This window comes from Mytilus edulis, chromosome 13, assembly GCF_963676685.1.
Source record: "Mytilus edulis chromosome 13, xbMytEdul2.2, whole genome shotgun sequence".
Lineage (NCBI taxonomy): Eukaryota > Metazoa > Mollusca > Bivalvia > Mytilida > Mytilidae > Mytilus > Mytilus edulis.
This window is the reverse complement of record NC_092356.1, coordinates 44,904,177-44,916,793: the sequence shown is the minus strand read 5'-3', so window position 1 is coordinate 44,916,793 and position 12,617 is coordinate 44,904,177.

Below are 12,617 nucleotides of genomic sequence, written 5' to 3'. Positions count from 1 at the left end.
AAGAAGCGCCTGTTTCTCCTCTACAAGACCTATATAGTCATTCCCCGTGATACCCCTCATTATTTTTCTCTAGAAGTCCTAGAATAGGCCGACCCCCTAATTTTTTGACATTTTTTTCATATTTTGAGCTCTAGTTTCAGATTTTTGAACATAGCGCCCTTCGATACCTAACGCAAAAGAAGCGCCTCTTTCTCCTCTACAAGACCTATATAGTCATTCCCCGTGACACCCCTCATTAATTTTCTCTAGAAGCCCTGGAATAGGCCGACCCCCCCTAATTTTTTGACATATTTTTCAAATTTTGAGCTCTAGTTTCAGATTTTTGAACATAGCGCCCTTAGATAACTAGCGCAAAAGAAGCGCCTGTTTCTCTTCTACAAGACCTATATAGTCATTCTCCGTGACACTCCTCATTATTTCTCTCTAGAAGCCCTGGAATAGGCCGACCCCCCTAATTTTTTGACATATTTTTCAAATTTTGAGCTCTAGTTTCAGATTTTTGAACATAGCGCCCTTCGATACCTAGCGCAAAAGAAGCGCCTGTTTCACTTCTACAAGACCTATATAGTCAAACCCCGTGACACCCATTATTATTTTTCTCTATAACTTCTGGAATAGGCCGACCCTACCCCCATTTTTTGGACATTTTTTTCGATTTTGAGCTCTAGTTTCAGATTTTTGAACATAGCGCCCTTTGATACCTAGTGCAAAAGAAGCGCCTGTTTCTCCTCTACAAGACCTATATAGTCATACCCCGTGACACCCCTCATTATTTTCTCTAGAAGTCCTAGAATAGGCCGACCCCCCCTAATTTTTTGACATTTTTTTCAAATTTTGAGCTCTAGTTTCAGATTTTTGAACATAGCGCCCTTCGATACCTAGCACAAAAGAAGCGCCTGTTTCTCCTCTACAAGACCTATATAGTCATTTCCCGTGACACCCCTCATTATTTTTCTCTAGAAGCCCTGGAATAGGCCGACCCCCCTAATTTTTTGACATATTTTTCAAATTTTGAGCTCTAGTTTCAGATTTTTGAACATAGCGCCCTTCAATACCTTGCGCAAAAGAAGCGCCTGTTTTCTCCTCTACAAGACCTATATAGTCATACCTCGTGGACACCTCTCATGTATTTTTCTCTAGAAGTCCTAGAATAGGCCGACCCCCCTAATTTTTTGACATTTTTTTTAAATTTTGAGCTCTAGTTTCAGATTTTTGAACATAGCGCCCTTCAATACCTAGCGCAAAAAAAAGCGCCTGTTTCTCTTCTACAAGACCTATGTAGTCGTTCTCCGTGACACCCCTCATTATTTCTCTCTAGAAGCCCTGGAATAGGCCGACCCCCCTAATTTTTTGACATTTTTTTCAAATTTTGAGCTCTAGTTTCAGATTTTTGAACATAGCGCCTGTTTCTCTTCTACAAGACCTATGTAGTCGTTCTCCGTGACACCCCTCATTATTTCTCTCTAGAAGCCCTGGAATAGGCCGACCCCCTTAATTTTTTGACATTTTTTTCAAATTTTGAGCTCTAGTTTCAGATTTTTGAACATAGCGCCTGTTTCTCCTCTACAAGACCTATATAGTCATTCCCCGTGACACCCCTCATTATTTTTCTCTAGAAGTCCTAGAATAGGCCGACCCCCCTAATTTTTTGACATTTTTTCAAATTTTGAGCTCTAGTTTCAGATTTTTGAACATAGCGCCCTTCGATACCTAGCGCAAAAGAAGCGCCTGTTTCTCTTCTACAAGACCTATATAGTCATACCCCGTGACACCCCTCATTATTTTTCTCTAGAACTTCTAGAATAGGCCGACCCTACCCCCATTTTTTGGACATTTTTTTCGATTTTGAGCTCTAGTTTCAGATTTTTGAACATAGCGCCCTTCGATACCTAGCGCAAAAGAAGCGCCTGTTTCTCTTCTACAAGACCTATATAGTCATACCCCGTGACACCCCTCATTATTTTTCTCTAGAACTCCTGGAATAGGTCGACCCGACCCCCATTTTTTGGACATTTTTTTCGATTTTTGAGCTCTAGTTTCAGATTTTTGAACATAGCGCCCTTCGATACCTAGTGCAAAAGAAGCGCCTGTTTCTCATCTACAAGACCTGTATAGTCATACCCCGTGACACCCCTCATTATTTTTCTCTAGAAGTCCTGGAATAGGTCGACCCGACCCCCATTTTTTGGACATTTTTTTCGATTTTTGAGCTCTAGTTTCAGATTTTTGAACATAGCGCCCTTCGATACCTAGTGCAAAAGAAGCGCCTGTTTCTCATCTACAAGACCTGTATAGTCATACCCCGTGACACCCCTCATTATTTTTCTCTAGAACTCCTGGAATAGGTCGACCCGACCCCCATTTTTTGGACATTTTTTTCGATTTTTGAGCTCTAGTTTCAGATTTTTGAACATAGCGCCCTTCGATACCTAGTGCAAAAGAAGCGCCTGTTTCTCATCTACAAGACCTGTATAGTCATACCCCGTGACACCCCTCATTATTTTTCTCTAGAAGTCCTAGAATAGGCCGACCCCCCTAATTTTTTGACATTTTTTTCAAATTTTGAGCTCTAGTTTCAGATTTTTGAACATAGCGCCCTTCGATACCTAGCGCAAAAGAAGCGCCTGTTTCTCCTCTACAAGACCTATATAGTCATTCCCCGTGACACCCCTCATTATTTTTCTCTAGAAGCCCTGGAATAAGCCGACCCCCCTAATTTTTTGACATATTTTTCAAATTTTGAGCTCTAGTTTCAGATTTTTGAACATAGCGCCCTTCGATACCTAGCGCAAAAGAAGCGCCTGTTTCTCTTCTACAAGACCTATATAGTCATACCCCGTGACACCCCTCATTATTTTTCTCTAGAACTTCTAGAATAGGCCGACCCTACCCCCATTTTTTGGACATTTTTTTCGATTTGAGCTCTAGTTTCAGATTTTTGAACATAGCGCCCTTCGATACCTAGCGCAAAAGAAGCGCCTGTTTCTCTTCTACAAGACCTATATAGTCATACCCCGTGACACCCCTCATTATTTTTCTCTAGAACTCCTGGATAGGTCGACCCGACCCCCATTTTTTGGACATTTTTTTCGATTTTTGAGCTCTAGTTTCAGATTTTTGAACATAGCGCCCTTCGATACCTAGTGCAAAAGAAGCGCCTGTTTCTCATCTAAAAGACCTGTATAGTCATACCCCGTGACACCCCTCATTATTTTTCTCTAGAAGTCCTAGAATAGGCCGACCCCCCTAATTTTTTGACATTTTTTTCAAATTTTGAGCTCTAGTTTCAGATTTTTGAACATAGCGCCCTTCGATACCTAGCGCAAAAGAAGCGCCTGTTTCTCCTCTACAAGACCTATATAGTCATTCCCCGTGACACCCCTCATTATTTTTCTCTAGAAGCCCTGGAATAAGCCGACCCCCCTAATTTTTTGACATATTTTTCAAATTTTGAGCTCTAGTTTCAGATTTTTGAACATAGCGCCCTTCGATACCTAGCGCAAAAGAAGCGCCTGTTTCTCTTCTACAAGACCTATATAGTCATATCCCTTGACACCCCTCATTATTTTTCTCTAGAACTCCTGGAATAGGCCGACCCTACCCCCATTTTTTGGACATTTTTTTCGAATTTCGAGCTCTAGTTTCAGATTTTTTTAACATAGCGCCCTTCGATACCTAGTGCAAAAGAAGCGCCTGTTTCTCTTCTACAAGACCTATATAGTCATACCCCGTGACACCCCTCATCATTTTTCTCTAGAAGTCCTAGAATAGGCCGACCCCCCCTAATTTTTTGACATTTTTTTCAAATTTTGAGCTCTAGTTTCAGATTTTTGAACATAGCACCCTTCGATACCTAGCGCAAAAGAAGCGCCTATTTCTCCTCTACAAGACCTTTATAGTCATTCCCCGTGACACCCCTCATTATTTTTCTCTAGAAGTCCTAGAATAGACCGACCCCCCTAATTTTTTGACATTTTTTTCAAATTTTGAGCTCTAGTTTCAGATTTTTGAACATAGCGCCCTTCGATACCTAGCGCAAAAGAAGCGCCTGTTTCTCTTCTACAAGACCTATATAGTCATTCCCCGTGAAACCCATCATTATTTTTCTCTAGAAGCCCTGGAATAGGCCAACCCTCCTAATTTTTTGACATTTTTTTCAAATTTTGAGCTCTAGATTAAACAATGACATAAAAGGTGCTATATTTTACAAGGTAGGACTACTTTTACATACGTTCTAAATTGAAGAGGGTGCATAGGTGGCCCTACACCTACAAATAATCCGTTGATAGATGCATAGTTATTGTGGTACTGAATATTAGCCTAAAAAGTTATGCGACGTGTTAAATCAATAGATTGGATAAAAACCATTTCAAAATTTAGTTTAAATTGCTATATTTTAACTGATTTTCTGCCTTTTTAAATATTTTTTTATTTAACGGCCGTTGTTGTCTTATTCTGTTTTTTGGTTTCTCGATATATCGCCTTATTGTTCGCTGGCTTATTGTTCGCTAGCTATTGTTCGCTAGCTTCTGCCTGGTATTGTTATTGCTTCTCTGACTGTACTTCTAGCTGGTTTTTCTTCTGCTGTGAAATTCATTCCAAATGTTGTTATTTCTTCTCTGACTGTACTTCTAGCTGGTGTCTCTTCAGCTGTGATATTAATTCCAAATGTTGTTATTGCTTCCCTGACTGTACTTCTAGCTGGTGTCTCCTCTGCTGTGATATTCATTCCAAATATTGTTATTGCTTCCCTGACTGTTCTTCTAGCTGGTGTCCCCTCTGCTGTGATATTTGTTCCAAATATTGTAATTGCTTCTCTGACTGTACTTCTAGCTGGTGTCCCCTCTGCTGTGATATTCGTTCCAAATATTGTAATTGCTTCTCTGACTGTACTTCTAGCTGGTGTCTCCTCTGCTGTGATATTCATTCCAAATATTGTTATTGCTTCACTGACTGTGCTTCTAGATGGAGTCTCCTTTGTTGTTATATACATTGCAGGATACAACGTGCGCACTTTGTTTGATTGTGGAGTAGAACGGGTCGTTAATTTCCCTTTCACCGATATCAAAATCAGACTAATTATCGTGCTATGTACTCTAAACATCATTTGAAGTAAAGGCTGCTTATACTAGTCCCTAAAATATTTAAAACATTTGGTATTGGTTGCTTAATTAAAATTAAATTTCAAAACACTTTGATATCAACATGAAAATTCATAAATGTCTAACGATGTGTGGAAGGAATGAAAAATGGTCCGAGACCACAATTATTTCGTAGTGCATTTCTTTTAGAACATAAATGAAAATAAAAAAAATCCCACCTGCGCTTTCTCAAAGAAACTTTTACAGTGTGTTTTACTACTTTTGGGACAAATTATATCAAAATTATAGAAAACTTCATCGGCTCTAACTCAAAATATGGACAATTTTATGTTTAGGGCGTCTTGAAATCTTTTGACAGCTTCCGAAGTGCTAATTTTCAACCTTTTTCAAATGGACCAAATCACTACTTTCCTTTAAAATTCTGGACCCAAATTTTTTTACAGTGTAATTTCACCCCCCTACTTGCAATTTGAGGCATTACACATGGAGACATAAATTTGGAAGGGGTATAAAAGTTAATGGCAAGTAATCCACTGTCAACACTAGGGACTATGAACAACGAAAATCAAGGGACGACAATTGTGGTCTCGGACCTAATAGACAAAATGTTAGAATAATTCAAACTGCTTTGTCCTATCGATTATCTCTTTCTAATCTGAATTGAAGTCAGGAAAATGAACACATATGTAAACATAGTTACACCACTGTCCGAGGTTAGGTGAAGGGTTAGCGCCAACAAACTAGTTTAACCCCGCCACATTCTGTATGTGCCTGTCCCAAGCCAAGAGCCTGTACTTCAGTGGATGTGGCTTGTCGCTGTGTAACTAATTTATTTTTCGTTAATCATTTTTTACATAAATTAGGCCGTTAGTTTTCTCGTTTGAATTGTTTTACATTTGTCATTTTGAGCATTTATAGCTGACTATGCGGTATGGGATTAGCTCATTGTTGAAGGCCGTCCGGTGATCTATAGTTGTTTATTTCTGCGCCATTTAGTCTCTTCTTATTTCTTTATAGACAGGATAATGTAAACATAACACCATGCTCCTATTCAAGTGAATGAAGGCGTACATACGTGTGCACTGTCATATATACGTGCTGCAGGTCAAGAGCACGAATGCATACATACATGTACGTGTACCCAGTCAGGAGAATGGAATAATAACACCTGTTATCAGGAGAATGCAGGAATAATCTGTACCTTGTCAAGAGAATGAAGGTACACATAACTGTCCCTAGTCAGGAGAACGATCACATACCTGTATATGAACAGGAGAATATAGACATAAATACGTGCACTTAATGAGAAGAATGAAAGCATACATGCTTGTGCATAGTCAAGAGAATGAATGCGTAAATACGTACATCTAGTCAAGAGAAGTAATACATACATGTACCTAGGAGAATGTAGACATAAATACATGCACCTAGGGGTATAGGGGAGGGTTGAGATCTCACAAAACATGTTTAACCCCGCCGCATTTTTGCGCCTGTTCCAAGTCAGGAGCCGCTAGTCTTTGTTAGTCTTGTATGTTTTTTTAATTTTAGTTCATTATATGTTTTGGAGTTTAGGGAGCTACCATTTGATTTTTATGGGGGGGCTAGGATGAAATTTGAAAAAAATAGGCAGGACAGGAGTTTTGAGTAAAAAAAAAAGGCAGGATGAGACACTTGCAAAAAAAATAAGTCAGGACGACAATTTAGGTAAAAAAAAGTCAGGATAAACTAAAAAAAAAAAGGCAGGACCAAACAGAGTGAAAAATAAAAAGGCAGGACAGAGATTACAGCTAAAAAAAAAAGGCAGGACAAAATTTTTCATCCTAGCCCCCCCCCCCCCCCCCCCCCCCATAAAAATCAAATGGTAGCTCCCTTAGTGTGACGTCCATTTTCAATGAACTAATACACAATTTTATTTAGGGGCCAGCTGAGGACCACCTCCGGGTGCGGGATTTTCTCGCTGCGTTAAAGACCCATTGGTGGCCTTCGGCTGTTGTCTGCTCTTTGGTCAGGTTGTTGTCTTTTTGACATATTTCCCATTTTCATTCTCAATTTTACCTAGTCAAGGGAATGTAGGCATAAATACGTGCACCTATAGCTAGTCAATAGAATGAAGTTATGAATACATGTACATAGTCAAAAGAAGGAAGGCATAAATACGTGAACCGGTGTAAAATTTATTGTCTGTGCGTAATCAGGATCACGAAGTCATAAATACCTGTACTTTGTCAGATTTTGTTAATTTGTTAGATCATAGATCAATTTCAGTTTGAATTAAATATGTTCTCCAAACGTTGTTAGTTTTTTTTTTCTTTTTTTTCTTTTTTTAGTTTTCCTGAATTTGTTTTCCTGAAAGAATTAACTTTCACATGTATGCTGTTTCTATATTTTCATTAATTTTTAAGAAAAACAATTCCTTACCTTGACTTCTGTATATATTTGTGTTACAGTGTATTATTTTTCCTGATATTTTGTCCATCAAATTAGTGTATTTTAACAATTGCTGTGAAAATTAAGATCTGTTAACCAATCAGCTAAATGTGGTTTTCTATTGGTTTAAATGACAATAGTACAATAATCAATACATCTCACCAAACAAATAATTAAAGTCAGCATTATAGTTAGAGGAAAATATTATCTATCATTAATGTCGGACGTCGAAATCTAAGCAAAGAGAAATTGAAAAGAAACGATAACAGGTGTGATAACAAGTTTTAACCAGCATTTAATTTAGATCGGTTTCATGAACGGTCTTTTCATAGCCGTTAAAACACAGAAATAGATTTAATTCTTGAAATTACCCATCAAAATAATCTGCATTATACAATGTGGTAAACCGATTATCAGACAATAATTATGTTTTTTTGTCAGCTATCAGACCCTGTCTTATGATGTTGTCAAGTGTAAGTGCCTGTCAATATGTTATTGCCAGTTGTCATATTAACCTGACTTTACTATGTTACTGGTTGTCATCATATCCTATCAATACAGTCTTTTTCAGTTGGCAGAATGTCTTTACTGGGTTGTCAGTGGCTGTCTAAACTGTGTTGATAGTTTGTTATTCCAAAACTATACCATGTCTTTACTGGGTGTTCAATTACTGTCTATACTGTGTAACTTCTTATCATATCCTGTCAATACAGTGTTTTCAGTTGGCAGACTGTTTACACTCGGTTGTCAGTGGCTGTCTATAATGTGTTGATAGTTGTCAGTCCAAAACTATACTATGTCTTTACTGGGTTGTCAGTGACTGTCTATACTGTATTGATGGTTGTCAGTCCAAAACTATACTATGTCTTTCCTGGATTATCAGTGGCTGTCTTTACTGTGTTGATAGTTGTTAGTCCAAAACTATACTATGTCTTTACTGGATTGTCAGTGACTGTCTATACTGTGTTGATAGTTGTCAGTCCAAAACTATACTATGTCTTAACTGGATTGTCAGTGACTGTCTATACTGTGGTGATGGTTGTCAGTCCAAAACTATACTAATAAGTATGTCTTTACTCTATTGTCAGTGACTGTCTATACTGTGTTGATAGTTGTCAGTCCAAAACTATACTATGTCTTTACTTGGTTGTCAGTGACTGTCTATAATGTGTGGGTATTTTATACCTTTCCATACTGTGTTGGTGGTTGTCAGAATACCAGAATTAATGTGGAGGTTTCCCTAAGTAGATCAATAAGTTTGTCATTGCTTTATCTGGGGTACCAATTTCAATCCGCAATTCAAAATTAATCGAAACTTTCTCAAATTCTTATAACATTAAAGGTACTAAATTTACTGCAATAGATATGTATGGCCGTTTCAGAATCTAAAGGACTATAATTGTATTGCTCGTACCCTACAATAAGCATAACGTCACGGCATTGGTCGAATTTCCATTGTTAAAAACGTATTAAACCAATCATAACGTTTTTGTGTAAACTTTTAAAATACTACCCAGTATGCATATGATGAAGACATAATCTTTCAATCAGTTTAATTGAAGTCTGGAGCTGGCTTGTCAGTAACTGCTAGTAGTCCTTTGTTAATTTATGTATCATTGTCATTTTGCATAGTTTCTTTTGTTACCTTTTCTGACATCGGACTCGGACTTCTTTTAAACTGAGTTTTACTGTGCGTATTGCTATGTGTTTCTTTATTCTACATTGGCTAGAGGTATAGAGGGTGGGTTGAGATCTCACAAAACATGTTTAACCCCGCCGCATTTTTGCGCCTGTTCCAAGTTAGGAGCCTCTGGCCTTTTTTTAGTCTTGTATGTTATTTTAATTTTAGTGTGACGTCCATTTTCACTGAACAAGTACACAATTTTATTAAGGGGCCAGCTGAGGACCACCTCCGGGTGCGGGATTTTCTCGCTGCGTTGAAGACCCATTGGTGGCCTTCGGTTGTTGTCTGCTCTTTGGTCGGGTTGTTGTCTCTTTGACATATTCCCCATTTCCATTCTCAATTTTGTTTTTATCAAATTCTGAAATGACAAATTTATGTTACTTTCCATGATGTTCGAGGCTTAAACCTTTGAAAATTCAAAACCTAAACCAAACGTTGGAGTGATGATAAAACCAGAAAGACCAAATGCGAAGCCGACCAAACCGGACAAAAATGCGGGCTTTGCATAAGAGAAATAAATACATTCCGGAATTGAAAAGGATTTCAAAAAGTTTGAAACAACAAATTTCAATACAAAAATATCCGTATTTACATATTAGTACTGAGAATTATTGGCTACCAAGAGGGTGATAACCTCGCGGAACTGCATTTCACCGGCAGGCTTAATTTATATTTGTTCATAACAAAATTGATCAAATAAAAAATAAATGAAGCGAGATTTTACTATTCCTAAGTCTCGATAATTAAGGTTTTACATATATTAAATCAAGTTAAGACACGGCTGTTTCCGGCAATCTCTGCATAACAAAAAAACTTTACTAGTAACACATCTAGGTTAATCTTACATCTTGGAATTATTCCGCAGTGTATATAGTAACTTATTAAAATGAAGAAAGTTTGATTAATGGTTTTGTCTCAATTTCTTTTATTGACGTATACCACACATCTTCTCCCATTGATATTTATAATCGTTTAATGCCTAGGGTTCGGTTTAGTAAAGAATTATTCATTATAGAAATTTTCTTACAATCATCATAATAACATAATCGGAAATCTTCTTTCTGTTAATCGTAATTGAATTGAAAGTTTTTCTTAGGATTGGCGTAAATTTAATTCGACTCACCCGATGAATGAATATGATTGTGGATGTTTTGGTATAATCCAATTTTCTGAAAAATTCTAGATTGACATTAACCTCTTCCAGACTTTTAAATTATCTAAATCTATTTTTCGTACATTTTTTCATAGTATACTTTTTCCTGTTTTGTGAATTTTTTCCCATGCAATATCAGGGATTCTTCAGTCGTTTATGATATAAATGCGAACTGTTACGGTAGTGTGCAGATATGACAAACTCTATGTCATGCCAAAGATAACGGGTGTGCTCACAGTTCAGTTGATGAAATGGAACCATAAGAGAGAGAGACGAAAGATAATAGAGGGATATCAAACTCATATGTCGAAAATAAACAGACAACGTCATGTCTAAAACAAGAAAAAAAAAGACCAATAGACAAACAATAGTACACAAAACACATAGAAAAAAACATAGAAAACTAAAGACTAAGTAACACGAACCCAAACAAAAACTGGGGGTGATAGCAGGTGCTCCGGAAATTATTAAAGGTAAACAGATCCTGCTCCACATGTGACACCCATAAACCTGATATAGAAACGTTTCATAAAAGTTCTACACTCAAAATTATTTGAACAACTGTTCAAAGATCTTCATGATTTTTTTTGGAACATGCAAAACTCTCCTATTTTCTTTGGTTGGTCTTAAATGAAACTTAACTTAATTACCATGATCAATATATATAATTTTTTTTACTGATAACATGATATGCAAGCGTTTTATGACAGTTTCACACTCTCAAAGACCTTTGAACAACTGTTCAACGAACTTCATGATAAGACTAATTTAAAAGGTTAATGGAATAATACCTTGACCTTCCAATTTTATTTTTTAAGGAGCATGCAACAGGAAATTATTATTATAATTATTTGAGAAATTTTAAGCTTAATTCGAAATATTGAAATTTTTATATTCAAATATTTTACAATAAATTACCATTATTACAATAATATCATGGCAAGGAATCATTGTTTTGAAAATCTTACAAATTAAACAATACATGTATATGAAAAAATACATGTTTAACCAAATGAGGCTTGAAATCATAATAATTGATGTACAAATACGGTCAATTTTACGGCTTTATGTTAAAAAATAAAAACCCGCCAATTTAAATCAAAACCTAAAGGGTGAACAGATTATTAAAACATGGTCAAGTCTGGTCAGAATGTGAAGGTTAAATACAACTTGTATGTCCCTTTCGTCTGGACATTTGCAACATATTTCTGAGACAAAAAGATGTAAAATTTGCAATTGTATGTGATATTGTATTCAACGGCAATCTAAGGCCCAGATGAATATTTTGATTTTAAGTACATATAAACACTTTTGCACTTTTTCTTAAAATATATTAATCTGACACTTTGATATATATATCACTTTCGATATTTATATTTTAATTATCTTATCTTTTTCATTTAGGGTTGGTTTATGGTAAGACATTTGCCGACTTCACTCCATTTAAAAATCCTGCATACTGATATATAGAGTTCTACAAATGTACATTACTTCTTACACAGTCGTATATATATTTTATATATATAAATGTGGGAAAAAAAAATCATTTTCAATGACTTTATCTCAGCTCGATTCATTGCCTCTCAAATTGCAAAATTAATTGTCGATTTATAGCAATTGATCTTGTATCATGACAGCAGATCGACAAAAAGTCACCATCACATTTTCCTTAGTAGGGCTTGATATTGTTTGGCGATTGACCCGTATTCTTACATATTTCCTGAGTGATATCAACTCCAGGGTCCAACAAAAAAGTGTCCATAGTACACGGATGCCCCATTCGCACTATAATTTTCAATGTTTCAAGTTGATTGGACTTCAACTTCATAAAAAAACTACCTTGACCAAAAACTTTAACCTGAAACGGGCAGACGAATGGACGGACAAACTAGCGAACGGACGGACGAACGAACGGATGCACAGACCGAAAAAACATACAAAAATGATATATTTGTATTTGTTTAAAGTACAGTGTAGCTAATATTTCATCGATATACATGACGAGAACATTTTCAGAATTAAAACATTAAGCAGGTTCTGATAGGAAGGTCGATATGCAAGAAATGTCAACTGTTTCTGGAAAATGTCGGTTTGATGGATATGATTAATTATTTTGCTTTGTAAGATACCCTATAAGGGCCCCTCGGTTAGGCGTAGCAAGTGTTCTTTAACGTGCAGATCTCTTGACACTCATGTAGTAGGGTAATAATATAGTATGGAACGGGATAATTCCAGGGATAATCATATTTAT